Here is a 12,809-nt window from a genome sequence, read left to right as displayed (position 1 = left end):
CCAGGGCAGTGCCCGTGCCCCTGTGCTCGGCGCTGGTGGGGCCGCACCTCGAGCCCTGGGTTCAGTTTCGGGCCCCTCAGGCCCAGAGGGACGTAGGGGGGCTGGAGCGTGTCCAGAGCCGGGCAGGGGGCTGGGGAAGGGGCTGGGGCACATGGCTGGGGGGGCGGCTGGGGGTGCTCAGCATGGGGAGGAGGGGGCTCAGGGGGGACCTGATTGCTCCCTACAGCTGCCTGACAGCGGGTGGTAGCGAGGGGGGCGTCGGTCTCTTCTCCCAGATAAGTGACAGGACAAGAGGAAGGCGCCTCAAGTTGCACCAGGGGAGGTTTAGGTTGGATATTAGGAAAATTTTCTTCCCTGAAAGGGTGGTCAAGCATTGGCCCAGGGTTGTGGTGACATCACCACCCCTGGAGATGTTTAAAAAACACCTAGATGCGGTGCTCAGGGACATGGTTTAGTGGTGGGCTTGACAGTCCTGGGTGAACGGTTGAACCCGATGATCTCAAAGGTCATTTCCAACCTAAATGAGGATAAAATCCTATGATTACATTTTTCATGGTCATCAAGTACTCAAACCTAATTATTTTTATTTATTTTGTTACTGGCTTCTAGAAGTGAAAAAAATACTCTTCTCAGACATTAAATAGGAATAATGTGAGAGTTTAACCCACTTTGCTGTTGAACAACTTAAAAATAAAAAGGACGACTACTTTTTAAAGTTTCTGTGCACTGTAGAAATCCTTCCTTACTTCAGCAGGCAGTTGCAGTACAGCTGATGATAATAAGAGTGCTGCTGCATTAATTCTCTCTGCTGAGGATTTAAATCCTCTTTTTGTCTTTGGTTTAGAAAGACAAGCTAAGTTTGGCTCTGTCTATGCCTGTAAATAAACCAGCCCAGGCACTGTTGTCGGTCCCTGAGGCCAGGCAGCATGGCGTGACAGGGCTGGTCACCACCATTCTTAGTAAAATTGCACCGCCGCCACCACCCCCTCACACCCCCGCTCCCAAAATACCTGCATCCAGGGAGTGATCCTGACCTGTTCCAACCCTGAACCTCCCTGGAATTTGCTTGGGAAAACACCAGCTGGCACAGGCTGAAACTGCTAGGGAGTATCCTAATAATTTAACACCACAGATTGCCGTGTGCCTAGGTCATCAGGACTGTAGTAACCATATACAGATACAGCTGGGGTGTGTGCATGTGCATATAAGTACACATACGTGTGCACAGACACACTGTAATATGGGGCCTTTCATCTTTGTTAATTTTGGTTGGACCTCAAATAATTAAATTACTTTCAACTGGCTTCTTGAGGAGTGAACTCCTTAAAGGCACATTGGAAGTACTTTGGCAAGAATTTCACTGACTTAAGGCTCTTCGGCTTACATTTTCAACTCTTTCATTTGCACTAGGAGCAAATCAGCTGAAGTATGATATTGTTTCCCATGCAAAATATAGTAGAACAATTTGCTTGACTATGAGCAATTAGAAAATACATTATCTGTTTGCAAAATGACTGAAAGCTAATTGTGAGGCCAGGCCTGTTTGTCTATGCACCTTGCTAATGAGTTCGTTTGCTGTAAACTAGACAGTCCACTTCAAAACATATCTCCACCTTCATATATTGTTTTTAAAAACCGTGTCAGCTTAATTTTAAAATAACCTAACCCTCAGGGAGCAATTTTACTTGAGTTCTTCTGTTTCTTTTCTGTTATTAATTGCATCCATCTGCCAGAGCAGGTGCAAAGGCTTTAACTAAGTCCTGTCATTTTAGCACTACCTCTTGAATTTACTCCATCTGTGCGATAGCAAAGAAGTAATCAATGTCAATATCTTTTTTTTTTTTTCTCTCTTTTTTTTTTTTCCTGTTCCTGCTGAGTGCCATGATCTTAGTTCTTTCTAATCTGGATCTGAGAAAACAATAGCAGCAATATTTATCTCCAACATCCTATTTAATATCCTGTCTGGATATTTCTGGGATTTCTTGTTTGACTTGAGAATTAGGAGCCTTCTTTCTTTTCCATTCAAATATGTCTGCTTTCACCAGAATTTCTAAGATTTTTCAAGTTGTGGTAAGTGGTTGCAAAATATGCCTAGGGACTTTCCATTGCCAGCTTTCTCTGCAGTAGTAGTTGTATTTTGACAGGAAACAACCCTGTGTCTATTGAACATGGTTTACCGTAGGAAAGACTTCCTTTGTACTTTGGCAAGTTGAAATAACCTCAATTAGTGGAGATCTGAATGATACTAGCAGCAGCTTTAATTGAAATATTTGAATGAGACACTGTTACATAGATTTTTCCACAGCAAGCCACAATGTTTTCAGTTTAGTAAGATAGTGTCTTATAGTTAAACAGGGAAATCATGCAGTGCTTGGAAATTGTAACTTAAACATTATGATTTATTTGCTTATATTTCTTCTTTTGTGCCACTCATTGTAGCTTCTAGTGTTCTGTCCATCCTTCTAAAAGAAGACAACTTTTTGTGCTATAATCTGCTTGTTGACTCCTTGACTATGAATTTGTGGTGTATCTTGTGTTTCCTGTATGCTTCAAGTTCTACCAGTAGTTTGTTTGTGAGCAAAGAGTGGAACCTTTTGTCTTTGACGGGTGTAGTAAACACCTTGGAGGATTCCCCCCATCCCACTTGCTTACCTTCATTTAAAGTAAGTTTGGTTTTTTTTTTTTTGGTTTTTTCCAAACTGAAAGTAAACCATATGTTTTGTAAAGGAAGTCACTATTTTAATAGAGCTGAGCGATTTTGGACTTTTTGCATGGGTCATTTGCAAATGCAGGCTGAATGCATTTGTTACTTGTAATTATTTGCTGAATGCTTCAGAGCATTCAGTTATTTGCAGACTGAGTTTACAAGATTTTTGCATTGCTTGCTCATTCTACATAATGCAATTGGTGACTGTATTTTTCTACTTCGTTACAAGATTATTTTTCTTCTTATTTAAAGGAAATGAAAAATAATGAATCAGACTTCTGGGGAGAGGAATAAGTGATTTTTGCCTTTCTGAAATGTTCATTTTAATGCATTAAGCAGTCATATTTTGAACAACAGTGAATATACATCAGAATGGGGGGGGGTTTAATTATTCTATTAATTCTGTTGTATGGGAGACCATAACACTTGTTTCCATTAAGTTTCACATTAAGGTATGTTTTTTCAAATGAAATATAAAGAGGTCAAAGTAGAACTAATAAAGTGAAGCTTGAATTAACCTTTTTTGCTGGATTTCTGTCACATTCCTGTCTAGTTTTCAATGTATATGGTTCTACATGGATGCCCTCATTGTCTAGGGAGTCAGAAAGTGTCCAGCAGAGCATTGTCACCCTTGTATCAAACAGTACAAAGGTGGCTTTAATTACTGAGAATGTGATCTGGGGGGGGATTTTGGTGTTTGGGGGGTTTTTGTTTATTTTGGTTTGGGTTTGTCTTGTTTTGTTTTCCTGCAGGTCTATTTCCCAGTGTTTTTATTCTGTTCAGTTACCAGTCCCTTGCTGGTAAATTCCAAACTGGCTATACTGGCTTTACAGGTCTGTTGTGCCAGGATTTTCCTCTCTTTTTCTGTTACTCTTGGGTTTTTTTAATTATCTGGTATTTTACAACTTTTCTTTAAATAGTGTAGCACTATAGGTGTAACCAAAATTGTCAGCTTATGTAGTTCAGTTCTTCTCAAACTCTTCCTTCATCAGGGTGAAGAGGTACAAATAATCTAGAGACGATTTCTCTACTTAGCCAGCAGTCATCAGTGGTCAATGACAGCTCCTCATAGGCTTTATCCTGCTCTTGCACAAATTAGCCAGACTGTGCCCCAGTGCTCACTTTTTAAGGAATAAAGTATTCATGATTAAAGCCTTGTATCTCTGAATAGCTGTATAATTTTGGAACTAGGTACAATATATGGTTGGTACTCAGTAAAGAGTCTGTCACATTAACTGAAATTTTCTCTTGGTTTTTCTATGTAGATGTTTATAAAAGACAGTCTTCATAGTATATCCTAGATTGTCCCTAATCTTGAAGTTTGACTTGCTTTTTCTCTTTTCTCTTTATGAAAGGATAGTCTAAATGCTACAGGTTTTCATAAGAATATCGTTAATATTCTTATGTGTTAGCAGCTTGGAGAGTGTGTTGTGCTTAACTCTGGCCAGGTAGAAAGGAGTGTCAGCAACTGAGTTTCTACTGTTCAGTGTCTTTGTCCAAGCCTACAAAGAGGGGCTGGAGGAAGTAGGAAAGTCCTATGTCTTGGAATTTTTTCCCCCTGTTTTTATTTTACATATAGGCAATGTATTCAGAATTTTGAAAAGCAAATAGTGGTATGTTTACATGTCTATTTGTGGATCCTTGAAAAAGCAGGCTGATCTTATAAAAGCTATATATAAAAAGGATATTTGGTGATTTCTGAACTGAATGTGAAGGCTTCCCTTTTTGAAGGTGCATTGAGATGCAGAATAGCTTGCTAATTCTGAAAACCTCGGATACTTTCATCTGCTTGTTCCTGGTTTTCTGAAGTTGTTTTGGAACAAACACAACACTTTTGCTGTAGATACGTGGCTCAGGCCATTTATTTTCCATGTGCAGCATACTTAAATTTTGTCAGATTAAAGGGGAATAGAATGGGTTCATTAACTCCTCAATTCTTGTGTGCTACATACACTGGGTTTGGACTTCTGTCAGTACACTATTGGATTGTTCTGTCTAATCCAAGGCTATAACTGATAAATGGTGACATGGTCAGGAAGGGCTCAGTTGTGCTGCTGATGTGTGAGACAGTGCTAGGGGGATCAGGTCAGTGTGCACAGAGCCTCAGTAAGACTCTCCCCATGCGGTTTGGGTGGGTGCCATATACTTGTTTCTTAGCTGTCTGGTGTCACTGTCTAATACAGGTGAAGAGACTGTATAGCTTCCAGGGTGAAGTCCATATGCTGGAAAGATTGATTGAAGCTTGGCTCAGGTCTTCCAAAAGAGAATTTTTAAAGGCAGCTTCTGAAGGAGATGAACACTTTAGAATAGAAAAAATAATATTCTTGGTGAGCTTTCTCCATTTGGTGACATACGGAAGCTAAGTATAGTAATTTTGCCCCTTTATTGTACAATTTCAACACAACTTCTGGAGGTGTATTGGAATTCTTACTACCTTCCTTCATAACTCTGTGGTCGGCTGAAACAGTGCAATGGCAGGGGTAATTCACTTTGTGCACCCTGAATAAAAGCACGTTCTGCTACTCTTAAAATCAGTGAGACCTTACACCCAAAGCTTTTCAACCCAATTTCATAGCCTTGTACAGTGTCATGACGTAAGAAAGTCCACCTTGGATTAGTTCAGCTGAGTGTCTGTTCCTGTACATCTGCCATATCTCCTGCTCATGCAGAATCGTAGAATAGTGTGGGTTGGAAGAGACCTTAAAGATCATAGCAATTTTAACTTACTGGCACTGGGATTATAGGTTGTTGTGACTTTTGTGGAAACCAGGCAGATTTGTACTTTTCAAAAGCAGGGCATGGTAGATACCAGGGTATGTGTGACAGAGTGCTTGCCAGTTCAAATATTTTAAAAATGGGAAACTCTTTGTAAAGGAAAAAAATTATAACATGCATCCCCTTTTTCTTCTTTTTTTTTTCTTTTTTCTTTTCTTTTTTTCCTTTGACCAAGGCTGAAAATATTCTCTTGTGAACTTACTCCCCTTGACTCATGGGCTTTCTATATTTTTTCCTTCCACTTGACTAAATTATGCCAGTTGGATTTTGAATCTATCAGACATGATTACTGAGCAGTGAGGCCTATGAAGAGTCTAGCTGGTTGAGCCAAAAAGCAGAAATAGAGCACATAAACTGCTCAGAAATCTCCTTAGGATAGATAGGGAAAATTTGCAGAATTTATCATGCATGAATTCTAAACAACTGATATTCTGGGAGGGTACTTGAATTAACACAATCTGGGCAGCAAATAAAACCTTTAAAAATTTTTCAAGGAAAACCAATGATTACATAAACACCCTCACGGAAAATGTGTTCAATTTCAGGTCCTCTAGTGCTACTGTGTAAAGGCAGAACTAGCAGAAGGCTGTAGTATCTTCACATGCAATTGTACCAATGACCTCTGAAGGAGGAAGAAAGAAATCAGAGGTGTCAAAATAGTCATAGAGAGCAGTCAGAGCAAAGATGCTGTTAAGCAGTAAGCAGAGATTGAAATCTGCTTAAAAATACAGGCTGGTGGCACTATTTAAATGGTTTGGTTTCACTGACATTATCATACAAACATCACCTTTTGGATTTTATTCAAAGCACTCCCAAGTATTCACCGTTTTGGAGGAGTTAAGGGGCCCCTTCCTCAGCCAGACTAAATGAGTAGAGCTGTCTTCAAACAGACAGAGTAGTATTTATACCAAGGACCTGTTCCTTGTAATGGTGTAGGTGAACAGTTTATTGCAGCTCAGCATTGTGCCAATAGCAGCCATGGTGTGAAAGCAAAATGTTGTGGATGACTCCATATGTTAAATTAAATGCATTTGTTTACCACGTTTTCCAGTTTCCAGAAGGCTTGATAGGTACCACAGCTAAAACTGTACTTACTAATGTGCTACTTTAGTAAAGTACTACTTTTTATAAGAAAGAAATGTGGGATCATCTTCACTATTTTTGCAAATAGCACTTGATCTGTTCCCAATTATTGCATAGCTTATCTGTCAGTCAGTTTATAGTTCAGCTGCTTTTACAAGATACTGTACACTGAAGCTCACTCAAGCTTTCTGCATTTTCAGTCTGACTGGCTTATCTCTTTGGCATTAGAGAAGTCACAGTTTACTTTGAAAGGATGCTTGTTTGCTGAAATAGTGAAACTTGACTGAATACTGGAGGCAATGCCTGGCAAGTGAGTTTTGAGCTTGGAAGGTTTGCTATTCTTTGTGAATATTTGAATGTAACTCCTTCATCGACCAAGTAGAACAGAAAAAAATGCCATGAGATTATTTTTTTAATTGGGCCTTCCAGCCAGAATTTCAAATATTAAAATACTCTTTATAAGCTGCTTGTGAAGGAAGAGTAGGATAAGAATTAATCAGAACAGTGGCAATAATTTAGTATGTAATGCATTTGCTGCGGTTGCAGCTTGTCTATGAAGTAGCATACTACAAATGCAGCCATTATGTGAAGCCTTGTTTGGATCTGGCTTGTGCAATTTTATTGTATTTTAGTGAATTTTACTATTATCTTGGAAATAATGTCAAATTAGCCCAAAGAAACAGCAGAAGAATGCAGGACTATTCATTGAAGTTACTACAGGCTCATAGGAGTACGAGTAACATTAGATATATTTTCACTCAGCTGATGTTAGTTTCAGAATGACAGGCTTGTAGAATCATCAGGAAAAGCATTGGCACTTACTTTGGCTAATGTTTAACTGTATTGCATGAGGCATCTAAGTACTGTGTAGTCTGAGGTACTCAGTTTTACATATTCTCAAAGCTTTACTTTTTTTTTTTTTTTTAAATGGTGGTGTTATAATGAAATACTAGTATGGTATTTTTAAAATATACTGAGTCTTTTTCAGGAGAGATGTAAAATTAGAGTAAACTGACATCAGTGGCACTGTCTTGGTTTAAACCAAAATGTAAAACGTGGCTCTCCAGATTGTCTTCTAAATTGTAAAGTTTACCAGCTTTGTGGATTTATGTCTTCAGTTGCGCTTAATCACTTTTAGTACTTGTATTCATTCTCTCATTTTTAAAGTATTTGTATATGCTTAAGCTTCATCTGTGTCCAAAGGCTTTGCTAAAATGAGGCTGGATTTTGACAGTGGCTTTTCAGGAGTGGTTAGCAACATAAATGTAAAAATTTATGTTTGGAAAATGTGCATGACTTCTACGAGAATTTCTCCATTGTTTGTGGTCTCTTTGTCTGTCTATATGTATGTGTGTGTATGTGTATATGTGTGTAAGGACTAGAAAAACAAACTTAGGCAACTTCTGAAAGCTTAGTTATAGCTTAGTTATACAGGCAGAACTTTATCCTGAGGAAAGTGGGTATGTTTGGTTTCAGAGTTTTTCCATAGATGAATTTGCTTAAATGCAACTTGAAATCTTGACTGCTTGATTGTAACTCTCAAAGGGATTTTTTTTTTTTAAAGTGAACACTGGGGGCTGCCTAAAAATAAAACTGGCTCAATTTATTTGAGTGTTTTCTCCGAGTTAAAATGTACCGAATACAGCCAAATGAGTCAGTTTCATCTTCTCCATGTACAGCTGGTGTGACGGAAAGAAATGGTCTTTTTAAATAGCCATGACAGTCACAGTTATTGCGAAAGGGTGAAGGGGGGGGGCGGGGATGAAAGAAATTAATTGGGAAAAAGTCTAGGCCAATGATGACTAGTAGTGTGATAAGTTACAGTAAAGAGAAAATTATTTGAACCATGACATGAAAGCTGTGTATTTATAAAAAAATCATAGTGGCAGTGCCCTACATTCTGTCCTTGCTCTATATTATACTGGCATGATGACTGGGAGAACTCAAGTCTACGATTTCACCATTAGAATTACATTTTTAAAAAGCCTTACTTATCAGACTTAACATCAAATCATTGAAACTTTTTGAAGTGCTAAGAGGTGAGTAAACCTGTTTTGCAAATAATCAAATCATATAAGAATGGAAATCATCACTGAGCAGAGTTTTATATTTTGTTTTTAAGGTGAGGAGATTTACTTGTATCCTGAGGGTGCTTTATTCCTGTATTTGCCCAGTCATCTCCATAATGACTGATTTCAGGATCATGCCTAATTTTTACACAGATCAGAAAACACGTTGTTCAGTCAAAGGGGCATTTAATTTTTCCATATGCTTTTAAACTTCATGGTTAACAAAGATCTTAGGTCTCGGTTGAATTCTCACCAGCTTTCTTATTTTGTCTTGCTCATTGTTTTAGTAAACCTGTTTTACATGACTGTCCAAGGGACAAGTGGAAAATAGTTGCCTATCAAAGAGAAGTTTTTTTTAAAATAATGGATGTTCTTACTGTTTATCTGTTAGACCCAACCGTAAAGAATTAAACTATTTAGAAGAGATCTTCAATAAAATTCTAAATCCACTTTAAAGTATTGGAAAAGGCATAGAAGGAAGGTCTGCCCTTTGTTCCTGTCACTGTTTTGTTTTCTTCTATGCCCTTTTCTTCTTGGCTCCCCCGAGGCCTTTGCTTACAGTGTGATAGTGACATTGTGTGTATCCCCAAAAACCAAATACAGTAGTTCGGTTGTAATCTTAGCTCCTACTGCCCACACAGATTCCTGAACTCTCTTCCCTTAAGCTTACATATTGGTAATTGGGAAGCTTGGAAAAACAAAAAGATGAAGTAAGTTATGTACCGCATTGATCTTCTATTATTCCTTATTTTTCAAAGGTGACAAAAAGAAATTTCACCCCCAAGAACAGATGAGAGAGTTGAAATGGGCCCTGCTGAGTTCCTACTGATGTTCCCCGGAGAAATATTCTGGGTAATATTTTTACTTCTACTCTCTTTCTCTCATCTTGCTGCCTAGTCTCCCTTATCTCCCATGTCATTCACAGGCAGGAGTGCTGAGCTCTCTGTTCACTGAACTAGATCATGAAATGATACACCTGCTGAATAGGTAGGGGATACTGCGCTGATATTCTTGACTGGGAAGGAAAAGACTTGACTATGACTAAGGGCGTTTCTGTGGGTGGGCTTGTCTCTGTCTTCACAGAGCTTTGGATTCCATAACAGTATGTCTAATGGAAAATAAGAATAAACAGGAGAACTGAGCTCACTTTTCTACAGAGCATTCATCTGGGCCATCTTTTTGGGTATAGCACTACTGCGGGCTTGTAGCTGCTGGAATGCATGGTAGTAGTGGACTGGCAAGCAGTGGTGGTCAGCCATGGTGTGAGAACTTCACTGTGCAAAAACTTGCCATCTCTAGTTATTTCAGATCAGTTTGGTATTGGACAACCAGCTGTTCAGGGCAACTGAGATGGAAATTAATCTGCAAAAGATTTTTACTGTACTGTCCTGGGAACCTTCTCAATGCCCAATGCTTACTGCTTTCCTTTTTTGCATAGTCAGAGTTTTCAAAATACATGGCCCTCTTCAGTGGGCATATACTTCTATTCATTACTTCCTAACGCCAATGCAAATGTTTCAGCTTCAGAGGCACTGAAAGGCCTATTTCACCTTTGTGGAAGATACTTTCATACGATTGAATGCTCGAAGCTGAGGTGTTGCATCATACAGAAGTATCTGGAATCACAGAAGGCTCCTGGAATGGATAATAGAGCATGGTCACAGTGGACTGTGATGAGATGGTTCCTTGCTATTGTGTGAGACTGGATGTACTGCTTTCTTTCTGGGCTATGAGACTGTTTACTAGGTGTTTAGGCATTGGAAAGAAATGCCATAAACATGAATGTGAACTGTCAGAGCAAATTGTCTGTTGGAGTCCAGAAAATGAAGTTAGAAACTAATCACCTTCATGTCGCAGGCAAGGCCTGTTGAAATTCATATTGTGTAACCATATTAACACATGGTTATTAATAGAAATGGGTAGTACAGCCTTGCTGTTTCTAAGCTGCTTTCAAACAGGTCTTCCTCCATTTCCTGGCTGCATGACTGAAAGAGCTTGTAAATAGGTTGCCTGAGCCGCGGTGCTTGTCTTGTGTATTCTTACTTGCTGCCATCATTGGACCGTTTGGTAATAACCATATGACTTTTTGAAAAAGTGACAAAAAAGGGCTCTCACGTTTGTGTATGCAGTTCTGCGTTGTGTCTTCCTCCAGGGCCAGCACAGCCTTGTCCATTGAGAAGTGTTCCATGGAACTGTTCCTCTAAAACTGTCTGCAGTCTTTCACCAGCATGAAGCATGAGTTCAGTGTTTCCAGGAACAAAGCTTCTCTGCTCACTTCAGAATTCGTCTGTTTATTTTACAGGGGATGGATCTTTGAACAAACCATAGGTGATAACCTAAATGTAGGAAGCCTGTATACATGCTGTCCTATTGCTAGTTTGCTGTGTTTCTGTTCCTATGCTTTTGAAAAAGACCAGCACCTTCTGTTCGCGTAGCTGGGACAAGTTCACTTCCAAGAGAGCCTGTTCTCCCTTCACTCTGGGCTGGCAAGAGGCTAAGTATCCCCAGCGCTGCTGCTCTGTAAGAGACAGGTGTGGGTGGCTGACTTCTGTGCAGAGGGAAGCAGCCCCTGGACTGGTAACTGCATGGGTGTGTTTTCAACTGCATGCCCCTGGAAGGCTTCTGTGGGAGATGTTATCCCTGTGGGAGTCAGCACCAAATGTAGGCACACGGTGGGGAATGAGCGAGGTGCTCGGTTTTGTTGTTTAGCAGCTTTGTCCTCTCCAGTTGATGCAGGTATAGAACAGAAGGTGATCCTGAGAGAGCCATATGCATCCCAAACTGAACTGCTACCTTTGATTTTAATTATCTTTTTTTATGACACCTGTAGATAAGGATAAAGCACATTGCCAAATTAGAGGAATTCTGCAGTACCTGTTCCAGAGCTGTAAACATTTTAAATGCTTTGGGACACTTACCTTTATGAAATCTTAACTTCAGTAAAATCTGAATGCTAGTCAACATTTAGTTTTTCGTTTGTTTTTGCTCTCCTTTTTTCTTTTTTCTTTTTTTTTTTCCCTCCCTTCAAATATTGCATATTGGATGCAATCTGTTTTAACTTTTAACCCACATGGGGATATGCTTAACAGGAGAGCAAGAGAAAGGAGAATGAGTGTGAACAGCAGAGCAGGCATGAAGACAACAACTTAGCTGACTTCTGGAATTGCAGCTGGAATGTTGTGGAATTTGATACAGATGGAAAATAGAAGTTGAAGAGCATAAAATTTCCAGTGTGGGTGCCATTTTGAGTAGGCTGTGTGGGTGGAGAATGGTGCTAAATGCCAAGCAGGCAAGTAGAACTGAAAGTCTCTTTCCAACTACTAACAGACAGCTAGCAATGGAGCGTGTATGTGTGTTTGTATGTCCTAATGCAGCTGTTTTGTAATAAATCACTAATAGTAACTGGTAAAGCTCAGTTCATCAGCATTCGCTGCTTTCTTGTCCATGGGGTTCTTTTCTGCTGTCGTTTCAGTATGATTTTTATGGTATCCTTATTTAATGTCTTACGGTATGTAGTCAGATGGTTCACGTGGCTCTGAAATCTTTTTTCGGTCAGACTGTATGACATACAGCAGGTCAAAAGTGGTTTTGAGTATTCTGGTTAACTATCATTCCTTAGTATGGAAGTAGCATTACTTCTAAGAATAAAATGCTGTTCCTTATAGGGTGAGGATGTAATACTAGTGCTGCTGGACATCTCTGCTCCTGCTTTGTTCTCAGGTCCTCAGTTCAAGTTCTGATGCTTTGTTTTGGCATCAGGCCCAGTTCCAGGAGCAGATCTTTTCTCTTTGCTCCAGATATATTTCCTGTGTGTTCATGTGACTGTCCTTCAACAAAAAAAAAAAAAAAAAAAAAAAAAAAGCGTGCAGTAAGCAATTGGTAATTAAAAAAACCAAGCCAAACAGAAAAAATTGGCTTTCTCTTTAGGAAACAGCTCAAATAACTTTTAAGAGGCAGTTCCCTAAGTGGAAGAGTGCATGACAATACTTAGACTGTCAGGTACTTTATCTTATGGAGGAAAAGGGGAAGCTCAAAGACAGTCACTATACATTGAGTGTCCTTGCCTAATTGTCAATCAAAGGTGGATCCCAAATGACCTGACAGAATCTGATATTCAAGACGTGCCCCTTTGATGGCAGAAATCCTTTGTAATGAATGGTTCAAAACTTGTCTTC

At 39.4% G+C, this 12,809-nt stretch overlaps 1 long non-coding RNA gene across 2 annotated transcripts in view; it reads left to right on the top strand.

Annotated features, from left to right (window-relative positions):
- LOC119143804 overlaps positions 1 to 12,809 on the top strand; it is a 147,259-nt gene that overhangs the window by 4,790 nt on the left and 129,660 nt on the right. Inside the window, exons 2-3 of one of the 2 annotated variants that reach the window (XR_005102831.1) lie at positions 9,393 to 9,486; positions 10,156 to 11,918. This is a non-coding gene — a long non-coding RNA (uncharacterized LOC119143804). Of the gene's footprint in view, positions 1 to 9,392; positions 9,487 to 10,155; positions 11,919 to 12,809 lie in introns of those variants that run through there. The other variant, XR_005102832.1, reaches the window with a different exon arrangement.

The sequence above is a fragment of the Falco rusticolus genome, chromosome 2 (assembly GCF_015220075.1).
Source record: "Falco rusticolus isolate bFalRus1 chromosome 2, bFalRus1.pri, whole genome shotgun sequence".
Taxonomy (NCBI): Eukaryota; Metazoa; Chordata; class Aves; order Falconiformes; family Falconidae; genus Falco; species Falco rusticolus.
Note: the sequence above shows the minus strand (reverse complement) of the source record. Positions and strands in the feature narration are given on the sequence as shown.